Genomic DNA, 22,883 nt, shown 5'->3' with positions numbered 1-22,883 from the left:
CAAGGAGGCAGACATCATTGATGCCCCTATCCAAGAGTAGAGCAAACACAAGTTGACATATAATAAGTATTTTTATATATATAATAATATAGTAATTATAATAAATTATATAGTAAATAAATACTACTATAATAAAATAATATAGTAATTATTTATATTTCATTCTTTGAAAATCATGCACTTTGCTCAATAATCAGCAGCTTTTTATTAAGTGGAAGGATACTCTTTGAACTCTGTAATCCGTGTAAAACCAGGCACATAAGGTCTGATACCACTAGTAATTCTAATCATACTTGAGGGTGATGTCTATTTCCACATGGTCGATCAATGCTTCTTAAAAATGCACTAAATTTCTTAGTACAGTAACTGTCTACAGTCTGCTGCCTAACAGTAAGAAAGTCACTGAGTAAAATACACTTTGAAAATATTTTCTAATGTGCTGCCCTGTATTTTCAGCATGTGTGAACAGATTTTATGTGTAAAACAGGAGATGCTAACAAATGTGGGTGAAAAGATCATGAAAGATTTTGAAGTCTTTGCTCAGATTGGATACCATTTCATTCCTTTTAGTATTTTGTGCCAGATCCAGGGACCATCACTCACAGTATGGAGCAGTTTATGTGACAAACATTTCTGGGGTGTTTGTTCAGTGATGAAGTACTACCCAAAGTGAATAAAAGAGCAGTTGCCTTATCCTAAAATGAGCTGAAGAGACAGTAGGTAGTATAAAAAAAAGGCAGTGCTAAAGCAGCAGAAATGTCATAAGACAGGAATCCCTTTGCTTGCTTTGCAAGTTTTTGCAAAGTTTTCAAGAAAAGGGATGATGGAGCAGCCAACGCTGAAGTGAAGGAAACCATGAGACAGAAATTAACTCCCCAGGGAAGCCAAGTCTATCTTAAGATCACACATTTTCCCTTGGGACATACACAGCCAACCAGGTTTGCACTTTTGGAGTGGACTGGACTCTGTGCCATGTCCAGGATGGAGGAGATGCAGCACAGTTTCTGCCTTGTGTGGAAGCAGTCCTGGTGTATGCAAGGAAAATGTGCCTAAAGGGAGTTTCTACTACTAGCCACAGTGTAGACCTGCAGTTTCATATCTCTTTAAAAGCACTTGTCTTTAAAAAGACAAGTGGATGATGCAAAATAATGCTAAACCATAACATATCAGTGTTATGTTCCCAGGTATTGAATCAAAAGATCCTTCTGCAAGATGTGATCAAGAACAGGCTGAGGTATGGAGTCAGCCACCAGTGATTTACAATAATTATCTGATGGGGGGAAAGGAACAATAAATGCAGCCCCTGCTGAACAGCACATGCCTTTGGTTTTGTTTTTTCTCCAAGATATTTCTGGTTTGGGATCTCTCCTTTCAGCTATGCTGCTCTTGAGCTCTTAGAGCAAGAGGGAGCAGTTGTTGTCCAGCCTGTCTTGCCATCTAGAGCACCTTCAGCTTCTGCCTACAGATGTCAGGTCATTAAATTAGAGGCAGGAAGCTGGTTTACATGTGTTAAGTGGACAGTCACACATGAAAAGTACCAAGTTCTCAATACTGAATGTGAAAAGCTTTAAAGAATCTCTTGGCCTTGACATAATAATTGGAACTATTAATCAGACTGTGAAGCTTAGCCAGCACACTTGCAGATGTACAATTTAAAATATAGGGGGGAAATATCCAGTGGACAAATTAATGACAATTAACAGATTGTTCATCATAGGTCATTTTATTTTCAGTGATCTGAAAGCAAAAGAAAGCATCAGCTGTCTGATGAGACCAGTGACGAGACCCAGGACTGAGGGCATGTCTGTTCTCAGAAAAGCCCATCTTCACACAACCCTCTTTGAGGCTATTGGGAAGACAAAATTTTCCTCACGTCTTTCAGGTTAATGGCACTCAATAATTTACAGCCATTTTCCTCTATAGAAGCCTGCTAATTAAGTCCCCATAATAACCATTTGTGTTGGCATTACACTCCAGCACACCAGCCTGATCAGATGGCTTTGCTTGCAAACAAATTCCATCACCATCACCCCAGAGGGTGGCACAAGCTTATAATGACCCCATGAGCAAAGCTGAGTGGGGAGGGTGGCAGGCAGGAGTATAAGATAAGTGTGTGGTTTTGTCCCACATCTATTCATTACCTATAGCCTGACAACTTTTTGTGTCCTGCCCTCTCTTCCTTAGACTGAGAGGGCAGAGATAACAGCCAGACAACCCCACAGAAGTGGCAGACTGCAAACTGTTCAAAACAGCAATGTGCTCCTGCACTGAATGTGCAAAATCAAGAAAATCAGTAGCTCTACATGTGAATGGGGCTGGTTAGGTGATCACAGCACATTGACTCAAAGACTCAAACAGCAGATTAAGTCATTTGCTGACTCACTAGGCTGTGTCTTTGAAAAGAGTGATGAGAAGTGCATGGTGGAAGGGAGTATGGACGGTGGAGGAATAAACAGGAAACTGAACAGGAGTTCTCTGTTTTCAGTCTGCTGGATGTAGACCAAAGAGAGAAAGTTTCCTCTCTCTTCTCCCAACCCAAAACAGAGAGCTGCTTTCCATATAATAATAAAACTTTGGCTTTTTTTTATAAAAAGTTGCTCTCTTCAGTTAGATGTTTAATTAGAGTAATGATAGATTGTTAAAAGAATAAATAAACGTGGGACAGCTTTGGCAAAATCTATCCTTTTAAAAAACATCAAGGAAAGTATTTGATTTTCAGATCATTTCCCCAATTAATCCTTTCATTCCCCACTGGGTGGAAGATAGCATAATCATCTATGTGTAAATAGTGATAAGAGTAACTGTATGTACTCTGTTGTGGAGACTGTGGAGGTTTTTTTTCAGAACTTCTTTTTTCTTTTGCCCTTGAGGCACTGTAGGTAGTCATTTCAGAAAGTAACAAGAGAAAAAAAAAAATAGGTATTGTACCAAATCCCAGGTACTCCTGAGTTGAGGGAGTGGTTCTGGTCCTGCACCATTCAATGTGCAGGACTGCCCCTGGAGCTGGGATGTCATGTACACGATTTCCTATAGGAACACAAACAGCTATGTCATTGTTCTGTTAATGTGCCTGAGAATGCTTATCTAAGCAAAGATCAGCTCTCCTTTCCCTCACTGTGCAGTTCCATTCGGAGTTTAAGGAACGGTGGGAGATCAGACAAGGCGCAGTCCTTCTCCCTTATCCCCGGTGGGACGTACACGGCACTTTAAAGCAAAGACAGTGATGTTCTCACTTTGTAGCTAATCAATTCCACCACTAAAAGGGACTGACATCTTAGCAGCAGCGGCACTGAGGGCTAACTGGAAACACACCTTGGTTCCTACCAGAGCAAAGAAGTGCATCTGAGTTCTCTGTGAGGTGCTGTTTTCTTTTAGCACCTCTCCTCTTGCTTTCATGCCTGCCTCATAAACACCCAGCTTGTCAAGCTCTGGTATCAGAGAAAACGTGCTGCCCCCTGACAAGGCCTGGATTAGGCTCCTTCTGAGGCTGCTCTTTAAGCACCCAGAGTGGTTCACTGCAGAGCAGCAAGAGGTCTGGCACTAGCACACATACTAATCCTCTCACATCACGGCAGGGAAACAGGGGCTGAGCAAGAGACAGCAGGCTTTAAAATCCCTGTGTCTCTACTCACTCGATGATCCTGTGGGCCCTTTTAGTGTCCAGGATGCAGTGAAATCAGGATGGGCTCTGCACAGCCTGAATGTCCCCCAAACCTCCCCTGTGGCTGACCATTCCAGCAAAAGGAGTGGGTTAGAGTGGGGGAGAGAGTTGGCATGATGACCACAGAAATCTTCTAGGTGGCCTGTACAATAACTAATCATTACACAAGAAAAGGCAACAACCACTCTTTAATGCTGCAGTGCAGGAACTGGCTTTATGGCAGAGAAGAGCAGGTTGAAGAGATGAGGGTGTTTGTCAGCACAACAAATATAGGCTGGTGTGATCCCTAGCACAGAGGTAGTACTAGACTTTCAAAATAAGCAAATGATTTCTCTCTATCATCTCTTCTCTGCCTATGTGTTCAGCTGCAAAAAATTTCTTCCTTCCTGGTTGTCGTGCTTTTAATTTTGTTCCTTTGTTTAAGAAGCAATAATGTGCAATGAATAAAATCTTGATCTGGAGCTATTCTTGTGAAATAAACAAATTATTAAAGAAAACAAAAAGTGAGAGCTCTCCTGGGCTTTTCTCCTCGTTCTTTTTGTTGTACTGCATTAACACCACTGCCAGAGGTTTAGGAAATAGGTTTAACCACAGCTTCCTCATGCCTTGAAGGAAAGGGATGGAGACCTTTTTATTTGCTCCATCTATTCAAACTGGAATAAAAGTTAAATTGAGAGCTTTTCACCTGCTAAGAGATGTGCAATCAGGAGTCGCTGAGCCTCCCAGCTGACTCAACCAGAACATAGCATCCAAAGCATATCAGAAAATGCAGAGGATGCATTTCTCCTTTGCTGCTGTGCTGTAGGCATTTGTTGTGTTGTCATCCTTAGCACAAAATCAAGGCATTCTCAGCTGGTCCTGTCTACTGACCTGCACTGAGGAAACCTGATGTTTCAACTCTTAAATTGTGGAGAAAAGAAAGGTGTAGGGAGGGCAAGGGGTTCATTCTCATTCAAGTCATAGCATCATAGAATATGCTGATCACCAGGAGAAAGATCCCCTTTGAGAGAGAATGACCAGCCTGCTTGTGTCCCAGGAAAAGGTGATTCAGACAGTCTTCAGTGGGATTGAGTCTTTAGAAACTGCACCTTTTGTCTACAGCAGCCAGATCCAATGATTCTCCCTGAAGAGCAGCACTTTTGACTTCTAGGCTGCCACTATATCACCTTGTCACACCTTCCCAAACTGGGTAAATACTGCTGGCGCTGGTTTGGGTGGCTAAGTGCTTTCTCTCTGCAGCTTTGCACCTGCCGTTCCCTCAGGGCTCTGAGCCCTCCCACCCAGTCTGTTGGGGCCATGTTTTAAGAGTCCCTGGAGCAGTGTTTTCCCCTCACTCTTCCCAGTCTTATTCTCATGCTGATAACCTCAGAACCTTGCAACTGCACCTCCCAATAACCTTTCTGTGCTGGGTTCTCATGGGCAGCAATTGCCACCTGGGAGATAACAAGATTTTTTTTCCCCCTCCTTTCACTGTATTTTAGTTATAGCCTTCAGTTTGTGCAAGGGACACAATAATGCTCTTGTATGCACAAGAAACTGGCCGTGCAGCCCCTGCCTTGAGCAGTGCATGCTCCAATCAACACCAACAGCAAGCAATAACAGCCAGGAGAGGTCTGGAAATTCTGGCTGTTTCTCTTCCCAGCTGAGTGGCACAATGAGAACTTCCCCTTTCTCTTTTGTCTCTCCTCTGTTTTTATGTTTTTCCAAAGTTTTCACAGTTAGAGACAATGTTTGTTGCTGGTAGTGGAAGAATGAGAAGAAATGCCAGAGATGTGACCACATTTTACCTTTCTCAACTCACTGTTCCACTCTAAAGAGAACACCTATAACAGGCACGAAAAGGCCTTAAACTGAAAGAGAATTTTGTCTGCAAGGTTAGGATCTTATATTGTAGTTATAGACAGTGGGGCAGGAAAGCACACTCTGAGGATGGCATCGAGATCAGCCTGGAAACAAGGTGTATTTCTAAATTCTCCAACTGCTACAATGAACAAATAAAACAAAGAATCTTTGAATTTATTTGTAGGAGGTCTTCTGGTGGGATTAAGGGTTAATTAAACAACTTTCCAAAGTATCTTGTAGTAGTTTTAGTAAGAACTTGGCCAAGAAGGACAAACAATTTCTGGTGAGCAGAGAAAGTGAAGCAGGCTGAGCATTGTCCAAAGAAGATGGCTCACCTGGTGACTCTGAGTGGGGCTCTGAGTGCAAAAGCAACTCTCTCTAAGCCCATGTTCCCACTGCTCTCTCTCAGAAGTGTGTGGCAGCAGTGAGCAAGCAAAGGGAACAGGCATACAGTGACACCACCCCAGCATAAGTTGGGACACCCAGGGTCAATGGATAGAGGCTCTTACTCTCCAAAGACCCATGCTATTAGGTAATTTGCACATGGAATAAAAGCAACTGAATGTTTGAAAGATACAGTCTTTCAATAACACTGAAAGACAACTAATTTAAATAGACCAAAAGTTCTCTGGAATATGATTTTCCAAAGAAAACATTCTTTCTATGGATGCCCAGATTTAGGTAAAATTAAGGGTAAGTTCAGTGCTGTTCCAGAAAGGCTGCCAAACGCTTTAAAATCTAAACAGGAAGAACAGACAAAGCTTGTGAGAATGAAAATGTTATTTTATACTATATCCATGTTAGAAGCTGAGATACAGGAGGTTGCTGAGTTTGTCCAAGGCCATGTGGTAAAACCAGGAATTCAGCACTTGTCACTACTTTCTGAAAGCAGTAACAAGAAAATTACTCCTCATCTTTTTAGCTATGTGTCATTTCCACACCCCACTTTGATTTTTAAGAGCAATTAAAGACAATAATGTGGAATATTAATTGTCAAATTTGCCATTCAGAAAGGATGGCAGTGATTGACTTATCTGGTTTTTTTTAAACCAGATTTTTTGCATTCCCCTGTGCTTCAAAGTAGGAGATACATAGTCTCACTCTTTGCTAAAGAAAGGGAGAGAGTGAGTTACAGGTTTTCTTCAGACAAAACACGGTTTTGTTCTTCTTTCCTTGCTTTTTTCTAATTGTAGACTTTTGCATTTTTTTCTCTTTACTGAAGCACATAGCAAAATAACTAATAACAGTAGGATATTCCTTGCAAGAAACTCTTTCTGATGTCAAAACCTTTCAGTAAAAATCCCTACATTTACTTCCAGTGGATCAGATTGTGAAAATGACTAGCAGACATCAAACAGACATTTTTTATGAGAATTTAACAGTGAGCCCTTCATGTATTCTTTCCTTCTAGTGGCAGTTAAGTGAGCTGGCTATCACAAATGTCAAAAGCAGAAGGTAACTTATTTTACCTTCCTTCTTCCCTGCTTTTCCTCATAGTTAAGAGCCTTCTATGTTTGGCTAAAGGAAGAAACTTTACAACCAAGACTCCCCGTTTAAATTCTCACTGCTAGGGCTCAAGGTCACAACGAGAAGGCATGACATTGTCAGGTTAAATATAGCACTTTCTTTGGTGATGGCCTCTCCTTTCATGTCACTCGTGCTCTGACAGCTTTCATCAGCTGAAAATACACTGCTAAAAAAGTGAAATTAGTGTGGGTGAAAGATGCCAGTAATGGATCAGGGGATCAGTTTGAGCTTAGCTTAAGCATGGAGAAGCAACAGTAGAGAAAACATCTCTCTTTTACTTCTCACCAAGATCTGGAGCAGTTGCAGCTTCAGTACTTGTTTGTTTGAGGGATCCCAAATATTTTATCTTATCCTCCTTTTCTGAACAGAAACTTTCCCAGTAAGCAACTCCTAAGGGCTCAATTTTCCAACACTCCAGTGCAAAGAAAAACCCTGTGGATGGAGTCTGCTCCTTTCTTGCATTTGGCAGCACCACAGCTGAACCTCATTATCTGACAATCTGTGGGAAGTGAATCCCCTGGTCATGAGACCAGGAAGAATTATTGTCCCTGCCTCAGAATGCCAAGCCAAAACCTACCCAAGGTAACAAGAGTTGATCTCTGACCTCAGCAGACTTTGTGTGAGGCCATAGGACTGTGTCAAAAATCAGGCAGCAGTTTGGTGGCATGGTCAGGACCTTATCTATGATCAACTTGGTCTCAGTCCAGTGTGCTAAGTGAAAAAATATCCTTCTCTAATTAAACCCTGATGCTTGCACAAAGCACTAGCACCCTTAGTCCAGGAAATGTCTGCGATATTCAATGGATTATTATGGAGAGAGATCAAAGAGGTGTCCAAGTCTAATAGAACAGCAAGTTCACCCACCCACATGTTGGTAAGTCAACTGGTACAAACAGATTAAAAAACCCCAGCAATTCCTAAGTGATTTCTAGAATAAGTGGAGAACATAAGAGTAGGTGCTCTTAACTAAATAGCTGAAGATGTGGTACAGTCAAAACACTGAAAAGTAATAAACTTATTATTATATTAAGAGCATGAAGCTAAAACTAATTATAATTAGTAAACGGCTTAAAAAGCACTGAAGGCAGAAATAAAATGAATTCAAAATTAAAAAACTGAAAGAATGAAAGAGAAAGAAAGTAAAATCCATGGATTCAAAACAACAAGTATTTCAACAGACAGTTTCTGGTTCAGTGAAGTCAGGCAGAAAGCAAACTGGAAGGCAAGATAGGAAGAAAGTTATTGTGAAATGTTGAAGTCCAAGAGGTTGTTTGAGCCAAGCAACCAGCTTTGAGGAAAAGACTCTTCATCTCTGGTGAAGCCCATGGCTAAGGGAGGGAATTAAAATAAAACACAAACAAAATGTCAGTCGTAAATGAGGAGGGCCAAGGGTGCACAAACTGACAAGAGCTTGTGGGGGTGTGTGCAGAGGGGGGAACTGCAGGACATTTCTGACAGGTCTTGAATTCACCCTGTTTAGGAGGGAATCAATGGGATCTGCTGCACATCAAGGGACTATTTGGAATAATTAGTGAGGAAAAGGAGTTTACAGAGGTTCTGAATTATTTATTTGGTTAAATCTTCTCTGCAAATGATGCTGTGCCAATATCCATGATAGACCTATTTTTTTTCAAGACAAGAAAGCACATGAGCTGTTGGAATGTGAAACACTGAAAGGGGAAACATTGGAACAAACTGATAAACTAAACAGCAGCCTATCACAAGGACCTTATGGTTATATATGCAAGGGTTTGGAAGGCATTTGAAATTGAAGTGGCTGTGCTGATAGCAAAAATACGCAAGTTGTTGCTGTAGTCAGATATGCTACAGAAGGACAGAAGGGCAGCAACAAGCACACCTATCTTTAGGACAGGCACAGGATTAATCTTAGGTATTATATACTGAAAAGCCTTGTTTCACTTCCACCTTAATTGATTGAAACTAACAAAAACTAGATTTACAAATAGGAGAGGATAAAAGAATCCTAGCTTTTGTTAAAAAAATGTTGTCTGACATATATGCTTTGAAGCATCAAGTTAAAAGACCAAGAAAAACAGCCTGACAAATTTACACATACAGGTTTTTATATATTGTTTTAAATTCTTTGACAAATTTAAGTTGTGGTAGAATAGGTGGATTATTGTTACAAGCCGGAAGCTGGTTAAGAAAGAGAAAACAAACTACATACGAATGATCCTTTTTCACTATAAAAGATTAACAGTGGGGTTGTCCAAGAACTTAGAACTTCTTTACTGAAATTATTGCTCTTAGAAAAAGGGAATAAGGGTTAAATTATTTCATAGTATGTTAATTAAGTTGAGTGAACCTAAAATTTGGATCTCTAATGGAAATTCACATTGGTTGATGCAGAACAATCACAGGTGAAGTGAAATATTTGGAAGCCTTTCTGGGTTCTAAGCCAGCTGTGGCTGCTCAATATGGCATTACAGTGAACTACCCAATTCTGCTCTATTACAGCAGTGGTCAGCAAAAAAAAGCCCAAATCAAACAGACAAAACAAAACTTCAATTAGCATGGGAGGAGTAAGAGGTGTTAAAATGGAAATTATTTTATTGTTCGTTTCTTCTCTCATGGTTGAGTAAATGAATGACACACAATGAAGTGGCTGTTCCAGTCGGTCTTTTTGTGTTGTATAACAGAAAGGTATCAATAACACTGAAAGACAACTAATTTAAATAGACCAAAAGTTCTCTGGAATATGATTTTCCAAAGAAAATATTTAATTAACCTATGAACCTCACTGATATATGCTATCACTATGGTACTGACCCTACTGGGAGGCAGAACTGGATTAGCTGCTTATCTGGCCAGTGGGTACAACTGCAGCTTGTCTAAAATTGCTAAAATTTGGTGAGGGAGGTGAGGAGGTCTTTTTGTCATTTGGAAAAGATCTCTGGGTAGTGAGCAAACCCAAGCTGATAAAAACCTTTTACCTGAGGGCAGTGGAGATATCTAGGGCACCCTATTCCTATCTATTCCCTACACCTGCCTTTTTGGTAGCCTACATTGATAGAAACACTGCAGGACGAGACAAAACACCTGTCTGATCCAATACTGTAATCATTATGTTCTAATGCTCTTTAAGTGGATGACTGATGCCTTTTTGAATAGGAAAACAATGAGCAATGAGAACAAATAACACAAATTCTGTTAATTATTCATGCTAACATTCATGAAACTTTTGAAATGTGTGAATATTTTCATGAATAAATCAGTGGTCACTGGCTTGCATTAAAGGACTTCAGAAATAATAGCGGAATAAGCTTGTTGCCATTACTCATGAACAAAGTTATGAATAATTTTCAATATATGACTGCTTTGCTTTCTAATTGACTGAACATGAGAAAGATGAGTCTAAAATAGACATCAGTAATTCATTGCAAAGCTGAGAGAACATTTCTCAGGAATCTATGAAAATGCTATGGGCTATATCAGAAAACTAATTTTTCCTCATGTACAGTTTTTGCTAATTTTTGTTTCTCACATGGTGGAATGGATTACAAAAGAGAAGGATCTAATCTTTAGTGTTTGCAGGTCATCCAATCTGCACAGAAATAAAGAGATCTTTATATATTCAGGCTACCTGAAAATCCTGAGCCAGAGAAATCACTAAGCAAGAGAATTCTTTTAAATTACTAGGTTTATTTTATCACCTTGGTTTCCAACACTAATTTTGACAATGATTCAGAAGAAAGATCTATGGAGATATTTTTGTCTTATTACATCTCTCTCAAAAGAAAAGCCAAAAACCCCAAACAAAACCAAACACCAACCAAAAAAAACCAAAAAACAAGCAACCAAAAAACTATGAAAACCCACACATGCCCACAGTTTACTCAAAGCTTTCCTAAGAGCTTGAGGGAAACCCTGGGAAATGCTGATTTACAGAATTTCTGGCCTATTTATGTTGTGGCTGCTCACAGAGATCTTTATTGCTGTCACTGCAAGAGGTGCCCCATGCTATTCCCAATGCCCATTATCACATTGCATTTCCCTTTCAGCAGAGTCGGATGAAACAGAGCTGCTCCATGAACAGTTGTCAAAACACTGGCATATTCTAATTACAACACTTACTATGTTTCTGTGAAAGTCAAATTCTGAGCTCAGTTGCACCAGAATAAACCAGATGCAATTAAAATCACTGGAGGCACCCCTGATTTGAAGGGACGTAATTAAGATCAGAGCTTATCTAGCCCATGGAGTCTAAAGAAATACTGGAATCAGAGAATCATCTTGTCAAACAGAAAACATGCAGAAGACTCTGAGCAAAGCAGCTGGCCCTAAATGTGGTCTGTTTCATTTTATCCATATCATATCCTTAAAAATGAATACATGAAGCATGTGGACTACTGAAATCCCATTGCATATCTTAGTGGCATTGGCAAGCATTCTTTAGGAAGTGCTTGATGGAAATGAGATGAAACTCACTCCACCCTGTCCTATCCTCTTGGGAGTTCAAATTACGTTATATGAGAGATATTCTCTTGAAGACCTGCTGATGTATAACCCTTTCTATGGGGAACAGATGATTAGACATAGGTAGCAATATAGCTTTAAAGGTAGGACAGTCAGCCCAAAATGACAGGCAGCTCCACAGCCTAAAGCATTTTTACACAGAAGCAAGCTCAGGGTGTATGGGAAAAGGAGGCAGCCCTTTAATGCAACTTCAGGAGTGGTCTCAACTTTTAATTCTGCCCACTTCAATCAGGGAAGTGTAGGAAGGCGGTGGGATAAGTCAGCAAGGGATCCCTCCTTGATTTAATATGGAGAGCTAGGGAGTGCAATCTGCTAGGCACAGGTGTTTGGCAGTCAGCTGGTGGGATGAGGACAAGCAAGTAGGGAACTGTATCTTTTTGGGCAGCTCTGACACAGGAAAAGCTGTGGAGACCCTGGCAAAACTGAAAGCTACCTTTGCCAAAATAGAGGAACTGGAAAAGATGGGTAGGAGGTGTGCGTGGAGTCTCGTTTAGCTACAGGAGTTCTCAGTGCTCGGTTCTTTCTGCAGCCTGGTTCTTAGAGATGGGAATCTCTAAGATGGGTTTAACAGGGCTTGAAGTGCTACCACACAATTTAATGCTACCATACATTAAATACCAGCATACAGTTTAAGCTTTTTAAGATTTAAGGCTACAAGTATTTGTGAAAAAGTTATCCCTGTCATTCATATAAGCTGGATCTAAGCCTCTTCAGCTTTCCTTAGCCTGATTACTGCTGCCTATCCCATCCACCCACCTAAACAGCTGGTAGAAGGTCAGGGCAGCAGTTTCACAACTGAGTACTCCTCTTCTGTGCCTTCAAATCCCTCAGAATTAGCTGAGAGCTGCTTCAAGCTGCGAAGCTCAAGGACAGAGAGATACAAAATTTCTGAATAAATGGCCAGACATAGTCTGGGCTTCCCAGCTCCAATTTCTTCCCACTTACTACTCCACAGTTTAACCCACCCAAGCCATAATCTCCTAGTGACCAAACCAGGATCAGCTGAATCAGCTGAACACCACCTGCCTTTTTTTTCCAGCTTGGGATATAGAAGAGGGAAGATCTGACTGGAAACAGACACTGGAAAGAATGTCCTTTTCTCACACCACTCGCTTCTCCCCCTCTGCTGTAGTTTGCCGTGGAGCCTCACATTCCTGGCGCCCGGGGATGCTCTTCCTCGCCCGCCGCTGGCACTAGAGGGCGCGGGGATCTGGGCTTCAGGCTGGAAATCCAACTCTCCACGGCTTCCGACTTTGCCTTAAACTGAACTCAACTTTCAAAGAGGTCTTGATTTCACAGAAAGGGAATTGGCTTCATTACTACTGGCTTGTCTCAGTTCCCCATGCTGCATTGCTATGGAAACAGGACCAGAAAATACGTCTTTTGCATGTAGGTCATGATAGTACTGGAGAAGGGATAGTTGGGTGAATGGGTGAGTGGGTTACAGGGGTGAAGTGGGACAGAGTAACCTCCTGGGATTATATTAACAACTGTGAGGGATTTCATAGTAGAAGTCCTTGAAAGATTATTGAATGAGGCACCCAATGGGCTCAAAGAGCCAAGCATTTTGAGTAGCTGAGAACCATGACACACACACAGGGATTCAGCCCAGAAGTGACAACCTAAGTGACAGTGGGCACTGGGCTGAACACTTAGGAGGAAAAAAAAAAAGTAGTTTTGTTCATAGATTCTCCTTTAAACTGATGGCCTCAGTTTTCCCCTTTCTATGTCTCGGTCTCCATCCCGGATGATGACAGAGCACTGTCCTGTCTCTTCCATCTCCTCAGGTCATTCTTGATCACACATGGTCCAGATCTCCCTGAGTTCTGCCCAGATGCTGAGTTACAACCATTCAGGTAGAGGACACTACTCGAAATTTTGGGTTTGGGTGGGAGAAAAGCATGACCTTTCCTTTTTTATAATTTTGCCCTCCATCCAAAACAAGCTGGGGACATCCTAGACCCCCCCTCCCCATGCACTGGGTCTCATTCCCAAGTGGACTGCAACGCAGAAATTGCAGAGTGCTGAGGGAAGGAACAGAGAGGGCAGCTCAGTGGGGCACATGCTCAACAGACCAGCGAGATTACTGCACCTCTCACTCTCCTGGTGCAAAAGCAAACAGTCCTGGGGTCCTGCAGAAGGGAAGTTCAACCAAACTTGTACTCAAAGAGCTCCTAGAGGAAAGAGGAAATGTATTCCCTGTAGCTTAGAGGGGTTTATAGATGAGTCACCGAGAGTGGCTCGTATCATAAACCACATAATCAAAGCTGGTGTGTATTCAGACAGGGGCTGTGATTGCAAGTGATGCAATACCATAACGGCAGACAGCATGCATACTTCTGCTCTCCTGTATCAACCTTCCTTATTGCTTTTTATAGTTTGTGGATTTGGTATTTCCCCCAAATAGCTGCAAGAGCAGGCTGTCAAGCAGAGGTTAGACCTTCTTTTTTTGTCCTTGCTTTTTTCCTTCTGCAAAGAGAATATCTTCCTTAGGGGACAAGGACAAGTCAGTGTGTGCAAACACACTGGTTGATACGTAAAAATGGGAAGAGATGTCATTTTGGCTAGATTTGCAGCAAGAATTTCCAGCTGGAAATAAAGCCATCTCCTTGCCCTAAAAGGAAGTTTGGCAGATGAAAATAGTAGGAATAAACAATCCTACAGGGGTGGGAAGAAGCGTTGCTTGTCCTGCACCCAGCAAAGGGGTAAGGACTCACCCATGGGCCAGGGGGGATGAGTTATAAGCCCTGGCAGCGGGCACAGCCATCCTCCAGGAGCACCTGGCATCAGGGCCCTGCGGCTCCGCCGCCTTGCAGGGGGACGAGCAGAGGAGCTCGCAGCCTGCCTCTCCCCATCATCCTGCTGCTGGGGCAGCCGCCAAGCATGGCACGGGGCACAGAGCGGTGGGAAGGCGCAAAGCCAGGAGAGTGCCCTACCTGTAGGGATGGCCAGAATCGGCTTTTGCCCGAGAGGAAGCAGAAAGCACTTTGTCCCTTCAGAGCCCTCGATACGGCCTTACTGTAGGGCTGCACCAGGACCTCGATGCCCCAGGGCTGTTTCTGGGACGCAATTTTTCTCCCACAGCTTGATCTGAGCTCCCTCTCAAAGTATCAGCTCGCTCTTTCCGGCCACAAGCACCCCGTGGCGGCGGCACGGGCGAAAGGAAAGGGAGCTCGGAGGCACGGCCGGGAGCGACACAGCCCTGCCGGGTCTCAGCCGGAGCGGGGCCGCGGGGCGAGCTGGACCCTGCCGCGGAGCATCCTCTCCCGCAGCACCCTGCTTCCTGCTCCGGGGAGCGAACCCCAGGAGCAAAGATCCGGGGAAGAGGGGCCGGAAATGAGCCGGGGAAACCCCAGACCCTTCCCACCTCCGGCGGCGCCTCCAGCCGGCGCTCCCCTCCCCGAGGCAGGACGTGGGAGCTGAGGCAGCGGGAACGGGAGCTGCTCCCGGGCAGAGGAGGGATTCTGGGGGCGACGGACCGCGCCGGCACAGCGGCAGCCCCCTCCCCTGATACCCCGCATCCCTCCTGGTCCCGGCAGGGCAGGGATCCCGCCCGCCCCGTCCCTGCCCTCCCGCCCGACAGCGAGCGCGCACCGCGGGCAGGCTCCGCTCCCCGGGGACGGCTCCGCTCCCCGCTCCCAGTGACATTTTGCAGGAGTCGTCGACAAACATGTCACAGCGGGATTTGGGAAGGGTAGCCTGGCAGATGAACCTGTGTCGGAATGTAGCATTTATAATAAAACCCCTTGTGTATAGAGCTTGAAGAATGGGAGGATTTCTCTAAATCAGGCTACTGTATCTCTGCTTCCCCGCTATACCATGCTAGGCTCGGTTCTGGGAATAATATCGCAACTGAAACGCGACAGAGAAGGGCTCTGTGCTGGGAGCAATCGCTTTGCCTAATCTCCTCTCGCTGTCTTTCACCGCTGGCCCGCACAGCTGTGACCCATTCAGCAAAAGTTTCCCTATGGTCTGCTCTGCTTCTTCTACCAGGAAGCAAAAGCTCGTTTCTTAGACATTATTTCCTTGGCGGGAGCTTTCCTATGACAGCAGCGGATGAAATCCTAGGTGCGGCGAAGAAGGGGCGGAGGGTAGAGGACGCGAAAGAAAAGCCAAGAGGAAAAAAAAAAAAAGACAAAAAACATAGATGGAAAGAAAAAGGAAAAAGAGAGAGAGAGAGAGGAAACGTCAGTAAAACCCAAAGCTTTCCTACCTGTGATCCAATTAGCAGAAGTTGCATCTCATCCCGCTGCAAGCGGCTCGCTGGAGCGGTGGCGCGGAGCGGCCGCGGCTGTGGCGGCAGAGGCATGCGGGCTGCGCGCCGTCAGCTCCCGCAGCCAGCGGCTTTATCTTCCTCTTCCATATCTTCCACGAAGAGGGAGGGGGGTTGGGCTGGGGGAAATACAGATCACTTGGTACCGTGATAACGGGGGGAAAGAATAACAGGTCGGAAGCTTTAAACAAGAGGTGGTATTGTCCGGGCTGATGGAGTTTTTGTCTCTCGCTCCCTCTCGCCCTCCCACACCCACAGGCACACACATATACACGCACACCCTCGGTGGCTCTAACCCTCGGGAGTCTCTGCTCTAGTTCAGCCAAGCTGAGCTTTTAAAAAAATAAATAAATAAAATTGAGAGCAATAGTGCAATCAAACCTGGCTCAAAGGTTTAGACAAAACTGGAGTAATTAAAAACAGGTGAAGCCGGGACTCGTGAATGAGCCGGTAATAATTCATACTTCCCCCAGAGCTCGTGGGGAAATGAGGGTAAGCTGCCGCCTTCGCTGGGCTGGTGGCGAGCGAAGGGAGAGGGGTGCCTAGGTGAGCATCTCGGGTGAATGTCCTTGCTGGGTGCTGCGGCTCTGGGTCCGCTCGCTGACCGCCCGGAGGGGTGTGCGGGGGTGTGTGATGTGTGTGAGCGCGAAGTGCTCGATTAGCTGCAATGGGAAGGCAATTTCTGCAGAGAACATTTACAGTTTTCTTTCAATATGACAGGATTAGTTGCTGTTGAAGGCTCTCCTCCAATAAGATCGCACTGCTTTCTGATTTGGTGGTTTTGCTGAATAGAAATTACTGGTTCTTGTTATCTCTCAACACACTCTCCCCTCTTCCTCATCAGGCACTCCCCTCTTTCTCATCAGAAGTCTTTATCTACAATTTGCACATCAGTATCACTTTTTTTTTTTTTTCCAATTACCCCTTCCCCATCTTTCCCGGCAATACTCTTCTCTTTATTTCTGGTGGGTTTTTTTTTTTTTGTTTGGTTTTTTTTTGTTTTGGTTTTTTTTTTTTTTCAATTCGGTGATAGCTGTAAGTCTAAAGAAGTGTATGGGAGGAGAAAGAGAGAAAGAGATCTTGCTTTTAGATTATTGCAGTCATCGGAGGCTCCACACATTGTGGAAAAATGTTCTTACACTAAATTCAGTTCAGGTTTTTAAACTGATTATTGTTCTGAAATTTTCTTGGAAAGAGGCTTCCTTAGCACAATGACAAACAAATTAGGGAAAACAGGTGTATTTTGAGAACAAGAGTTAGTTCTAATAGGGTGTACAGCATTCCTGTTTAACTAATAGTCACTAGGCTAAGAAGTATTTGTTTTGCTTAAGGAAACTTGCCAGTTCTACGGATGTAATCTAGATATAAAAATATTTATGTTTTCTTTGTTTCTATTCACCTCTCTCCTGGACCAGAACTGATTTGTGGTGTGAAGGTTGCTTTTTCTCTTGGGATAGGGGCTGTCGGAGTGGGAAGCAGGAGAGCGGAACCCATCTCCTCTAACGTCCAAAGAATAGTAGGGGGGAAGTGGCAAGTGCAGAAAAGAGAAGGGGACTTTGTGAAAGCAGTCCTGGCTTTTGGCTACTGCATCCCCTGCCCCATCTCTTGTCTTGAAGGGCCGAAGGAGCCACAGCCCAACCACTCCCTTCGTCTCAACTCCACAACCCCCTTCGCTTTGGAGAAAGCATTTCTTGGTCTGAGATTGCTCCAGGAAAAGAGCTGGAGCTGTCTACCTGACTCACACACATGTAGCTGTTGCTCCTGGAAGCTCCTGGAAGCCTTAGGGGTGGATTTACCCCAAACAGGGTGATGTGCCTTCAGGGTAGGACTGTTGCCTGGAAGGGTTCAAGGCCAGGTGGGGGGGGGCTTTGAGCAACCTGGTCTAGTGGAATATGTCCCTGCCCGTGGTAGTGGGGTTGGAACTAGACGATCTTTTGTGTTCCTTACTGCCAGCTAATTTGGAGATGGGAAGCTCTGAATTTGGAGGTGCTTGTACTTCAGTGTTACACAAGGCTGTGTTTCTCTACCTGAAAGCACTTTCACGTGATTTAAGGGCTGGATTACTTGTAGCTCTTCGGGAACATCAAGGCAGCTGGGACCTGACTTCCGCCCCTTGGTTTCTCAGCCTTCACAGAAAATTTTGCCTGGACTTCAGAGTTAGAAGACAGCTATGCAGGCAACTCAGATGAAATTTCGTATTGGGAGGTTGGAATGATGGCCATGAGCACACTGCAGCCTCGTGGGGCTACTCCACCTCACGTGCCAGGACAGGGGACAGCCGCCTCCACAGTCTGGGTGCCCCTTCCTTTGCCAGACAGAGCCTCAGCCCCGGCCGCCCCCTGCACCTCCCACGGGTTGTCTCTCAGACCTTGGCACTTAACACGCTTTAACATTCACTAATCAGGATGATCAGCAGCCTCAAAAGTGACAGCGCCTGCTTCTTCTTCCCCTTATTATTATCATTATTGTTATTTTTTCCCTCCCAGCGAGTGTTTGATTGTGCACGTTGATTTCTGGAGATTTAATTAGAGTTCAGTCACTGCGAGCACGAGTCAGCCCTTCCCACAGCGGGGGGAGCAGGGAGTGGGTGGCGTCCCTGCCCTGGGATGACCCCGGCAGTACACGACAGTCCTGGGGACTCCCCAGCCTCCCTCCCTCCATTGCAGAAGAAGGACAGAGGTCTGGGGCCGGGGATCGCTTCCAGCAGCACGGCTGGAGTGAAGGCAGGAGGCAGCTCCGAGCTGGCTCTACCCAGCTGCAGGGGGCTCCCCAGTGCCACGCTGCTCAGCGCCGTGTGCTCGTCACGGACCGCTGGAGGGACATCCTCCGCCGTGCCAACCTCGGCCAAGCGGGGAGCATCTCCCTTCCTCGCAAGCATCCCCCCCCCCCCCCCCCCGTGATCTCCCGTGGAAATAAAAGCTCGGTCCTGAAAACCCTGGCGTGTGACCCTCACCTCCTCCGTGCCTTGTCTGCAGCCCGCCCGGGGAGAGCGGAGGTTCCCCGCACCGACACTCGTGTCAGCAGCGCTGCCCTCCCGAGCCCGCCGAGCCCGGCTCTTAATCAATCTCAGCAGATACATCTTGATGGCACCCGGTGACTCCGCCGTAATCGGCAGCTCTTAAGTTTGACAGAACATCCGTCATTACCGGCTCTCCTCTTTGTAGATCTAGGTGCTAGACACACCTCCTGAGGGAAAAATTGCCGCTTCTGTGCGTAAAACGTTTGAAACACAGCCCCCCCACCTCCCGCCGCCCCAAACCCCCCTCGTCCCCGGCTCATGCAAGAAGAGGGAGGGTGGGGGAGCCGAGTCATTTACAGGGCGCTGAACCGCTGAAGAGTTAAATTCTTAGTAGAGCCATAGAACAAAGCACTCAGCCCTTCCCTGGAAGAAAAAAAGGGAAAGCTCGTGAGGAAGCGAGTATTTGCTCATGCTGAACTTTCCCTCCCGCAGAGGGAGCGGGAGTCGCTCCCGGGGAGCGCAGGCAAGGACAGCAACTTTCAGCGAGGCTATTTCCAAAAGAAACCGCATCTGTGTCCAGAGATGCCGAGTGATCTCTAATGAGACTTTGCTGGGGGCTCTCCCTGTTTTTGGCTACACGTCTCCCAGATGGCTCCTTTCCCCGGCATGGAGCTACCTCATTGGGGTTTGCTCCAGCAGGATGAATCCCCTGTCGCCAGGGATTTATAGCTTGGGTGGAGAGGGAGGAGGGGTGTCCCCGGGAGCTACTTCCAAAGGGAGCTTTTCTATGATATTCATAGGGGTGAGCTCGCTCTCTGATTCAGCTCTCATCTGCACCTGGGGGTCACAGAGATATCTGCAGAAACTCAAGGTTCCCTCAAGAGTGAGGGAGGCTACCAAGGGCCTGGGCAGGTGGTCCCCGTGCTCCCACAGCGCCTATTTCCCCCTTCTCAGCCTCTCTCCATGCCTGTTTCATCCTATTGCCACAGGGTTGGTGTTAGAGGGGGTATGAGAAAAGGTCAGACTGTGACTTCCCTCTCACTCCCAGGGGCTCTCACACCCACCTAGAGCCAGGCCACATGACAGCTTCCCTCCCGTTAGCCTCTTTCTGTCCCCAGGTGGATAACGACGGACCAGGAGAGTAGTCCAGCTCCAGTCACTTGCTGTTTCCCACTTGCTAAGTTTCCTAGGAGGAGGGAAGCAGGGAGAGCGCACTTTTAGATGTGCAGATGCCCAGTGGATGGGGATCTGCTTCCTCAGATCCCTTCCAATATGTTCTTCATGGCTTGGGTGACTGGCTTCCCAGCCAGCAGACAGCTTTCTTGGGGGCCTGAGAGAGCAAGCCCAGGGAACATCCAGCTCTGCTAACCAAAATGCTTCACTTCCCTTCGGAGGTGTGGTCCTCTCCCTGGTGCCTGCTGGAGGTGGATGTGTCACCTCCCAGGGGAAGGAAGTGGGTCTAAGAACCATGTTTATTGAGAACACCTCTTCCCTGGGAGGTTTTGCCAGCAGTTTTAGGCAAATAGGACTGGGGAGAGCAGGACAAAGCCCTAATTTCTCAGTGGATGAAAACACCAGGCAAACAGGTTCTTAGTGCAAGTAGTGAAAGGCCATTAAAATTCCACATTGATTTACCCCCAGCCTCGCAATGGATAGCTGAATTTAATGCATGGGGAGGCAGGTGTCTGAGAGATGATGGGAAAATGCTGGGGAGAGTGGGACAATGGAACTGCAAATTACCTTGACAGTGTGGAACACGGAGAGCAAGAAGAAAGGAAGGAACAAATCCAAACTAAGACAAAGGCAAGCCAGAGTCCACAGAAATAAATTCCTAATAGACACATATATGAGGAAATTAAATGAGTTAAATAAACTGATGGTCAAACCTTTAACAGAAAATGATGTGTAATCCCTCAGCTATGTCCAGGACAGTGCATTTCTAGGAGTGCTATAAACCGCAGTTAGATCTGCCAGGGTAGGCAGTGAGACATTGACACGTGGTAGCTTGGATCTCACTAGTGCCAGGGAACTAAGAACGTCTTGGTTTCTTCTTCTCAGTTCAAGCCTTAAAGTCCTTCAGAACAGCTGGTGAGGAGGGGTGTTGCTTTCACCCACCAGCTACATTAAACTGCCTTGTTAATACAAAATCATCAAGCTTTTCTTTTCCCTTTCCCCTGGATGATGATATTCATTTTGTGTCCCCTTTGAATCTCAAAGCCCAACATACTGGGAATTATTCAAATCAGATGGAAATGGATGCAGTGGAAATTCCCAGCAGGCTTAGATGGGGCTCAGGGTCTAATTCTAAGAGCCAAACTGATCCTCTCTCTTGTGGAGCAGCTAGGTGGCGAACTGGAAAATCAAATCTACTGTTTTATTGAGGATAAGCACAGTACGTGGAGAGCATTCTGCTAGGCACAGCAAAACTGATGGAGCACTTTTTAATATAAGCATGCATGCAGTTACCATCCTAGCAATAAACCCCTACCAAGTGCATATCTTCACTGCATTTTTTGTTTGTTTGTTTTTTTGTTGTTTTGGGGTTTTTGTTTGTTTTTAGGGGTTTTTGTTTTTGTGTAGAAATACTTATTCCTTGAAAATGTTGCAGTGTCCCAGGTGGGCAGATCTGAAAAGAGTTGCAGAACAATCTGCAAAACATATCTGCTGAGAATCAGTGTCCAGATTTGGGAAGACAGTGACTGATAATCACGCTATAGCAAATATTCAAGGTTGTCAGACACACTTCAGAGTACAGACAGAAGAGTGTGTTTCAGGAAAAAGAAAACAAGAAAGAAGTATGTCACCTCAATTTATGTGATATAGGAGTTAAAAAAAATTAACGAGGGGACAAGCAGGGATATGGTTTTGTTTATAACATGGTATATTTTATAGCTGTGGCACAAAGCTGTTAAAAGGCAAAGAAGTTAAATAAAACTCCCTCTAAATTGTGTACAGGTGTGTGGAGTGGGTTATCTGCCTCATAAAAGCTTTACTTGACGTTGGCCATAGAAAAACAGACCTACCTTGACCTGAATCTCAGTGGTTCATATCCTGAAGTGTCTCTAATTGGGAGAAAATGGGAAAACCTTGAAATGGACGGAGCCGCCGGAGGAGTTCGGAACCTCCGCCTGCAGCACCCTGGAGAGCGGCCTGGCAGCCTCCGGAGTGTCCCTGTTTCCCCGTGTCCGTGTGTCCCTGTGCCCGTGTGCCTGTGCACACACACACACACACACACACACAGACACACATCCCTTTGCACATACGCCCCTTGCTCGTACTTGTGCTCACAGCTGTTCAGGCAAACACAGCTGCACGTCTGGTGAGGTGTTCCTTGAGGTCACACCTCTAGTTTTCAATCCCACATTACTTGGAAGATGACTCCCTGCAGGAAGCTGGAGGAGGGTGTTTCTGTGCCTTGCACGCACCCGTGAGCTGGAGTCAGTTGTAGAAATGAGGAAGAGTTCATTGTGCCTTTGAGAGTGTCAAAGAATCCCAGAATCCCAGAATGGGGAGGGTTGGAAGGAACCACCAGAGAACATCTAGTCCAACCTCCCGGCGTCCTCTCGAGCATGTTACTCACGACTGCGTTCGGATGGTTTCTGAATATTTCAAGAGAAGAGGTTCAAACACACAGAAAAACAGAGTAACTTGAAGCTCAGCACTAGGAATAGCTCCTTCCAGTACAGGCTTAAGTAAATAGTTGTGTTATTGCAAAAAATGAACTTTCTGCAGAGAGCCTCAGTCACTGGAAACGTGCCCACTTGACTCATGTTGTACACCAGGATGGTGTGTGGACACGGGAAAGAAGGTGTCAGGCAGGCTATGCACTTCTTTTAATTTTAATTAGCTGGGAAAAGACCAAGAGGTATTTCAAACACAATTTTTTCTTAGAGCAGGCAGACTGTTGGCAGATTTATGTGCACTCCAGTGACTCCAAAGGTGCACTGAGGACTGTTTGTTTGATGAAGAGATTTAAAGAGGGCCACAGTTCAGGGGGAAATATTTCCCCCCAAATATTATTTTACAAACAGGGTCAATAGTTCATCTTCACTGGGCATGAAGTCAAGGGTTCTGTCTGCTCTTTAAGCACTCAAGCCCACATATGAAGTTCTCCTGCAGTGTAA

General features: G+C 45.2%; 1 protein-coding gene across 3 annotated transcripts in view; it reads right to left on the bottom strand.

The window, feature by feature from the left end:
- The window catches only part of CHRM2 (cholinergic receptor muscarinic 2), an 86,423-nt gene extending 69,941 nt beyond the window's left edge, over positions 1-16,482 (bottom strand). For all 3 annotated transcript variants that reach the window (XR_005604543.1, XM_039571454.1, XM_039571453.1), the window contains exon 1: positions 15,741-16,482. The gene's annotated coding sequence lies outside the window, so the exon portion shown is untranslated. The remainder of the gene's footprint in view (positions 1-15,740) is intronic.
- Between the last annotated feature and the right edge of the window lie 6,401 nt (positions 16,483-22,883).

Source organism: Corvus cornix, chromosome 1A (assembly GCF_000738735.6).
Source record: "Corvus cornix cornix isolate S_Up_H32 chromosome 1A, ASM73873v5, whole genome shotgun sequence".
Classification (NCBI taxonomy): domain Eukaryota; kingdom Metazoa; phylum Chordata; class Aves; order Passeriformes; family Corvidae; genus Corvus; species Corvus cornix.
The sequence above is the reverse complement of the archived record's forward strand: the minus strand, read 5'-3'. Positions and strand labels throughout refer to the sequence as shown.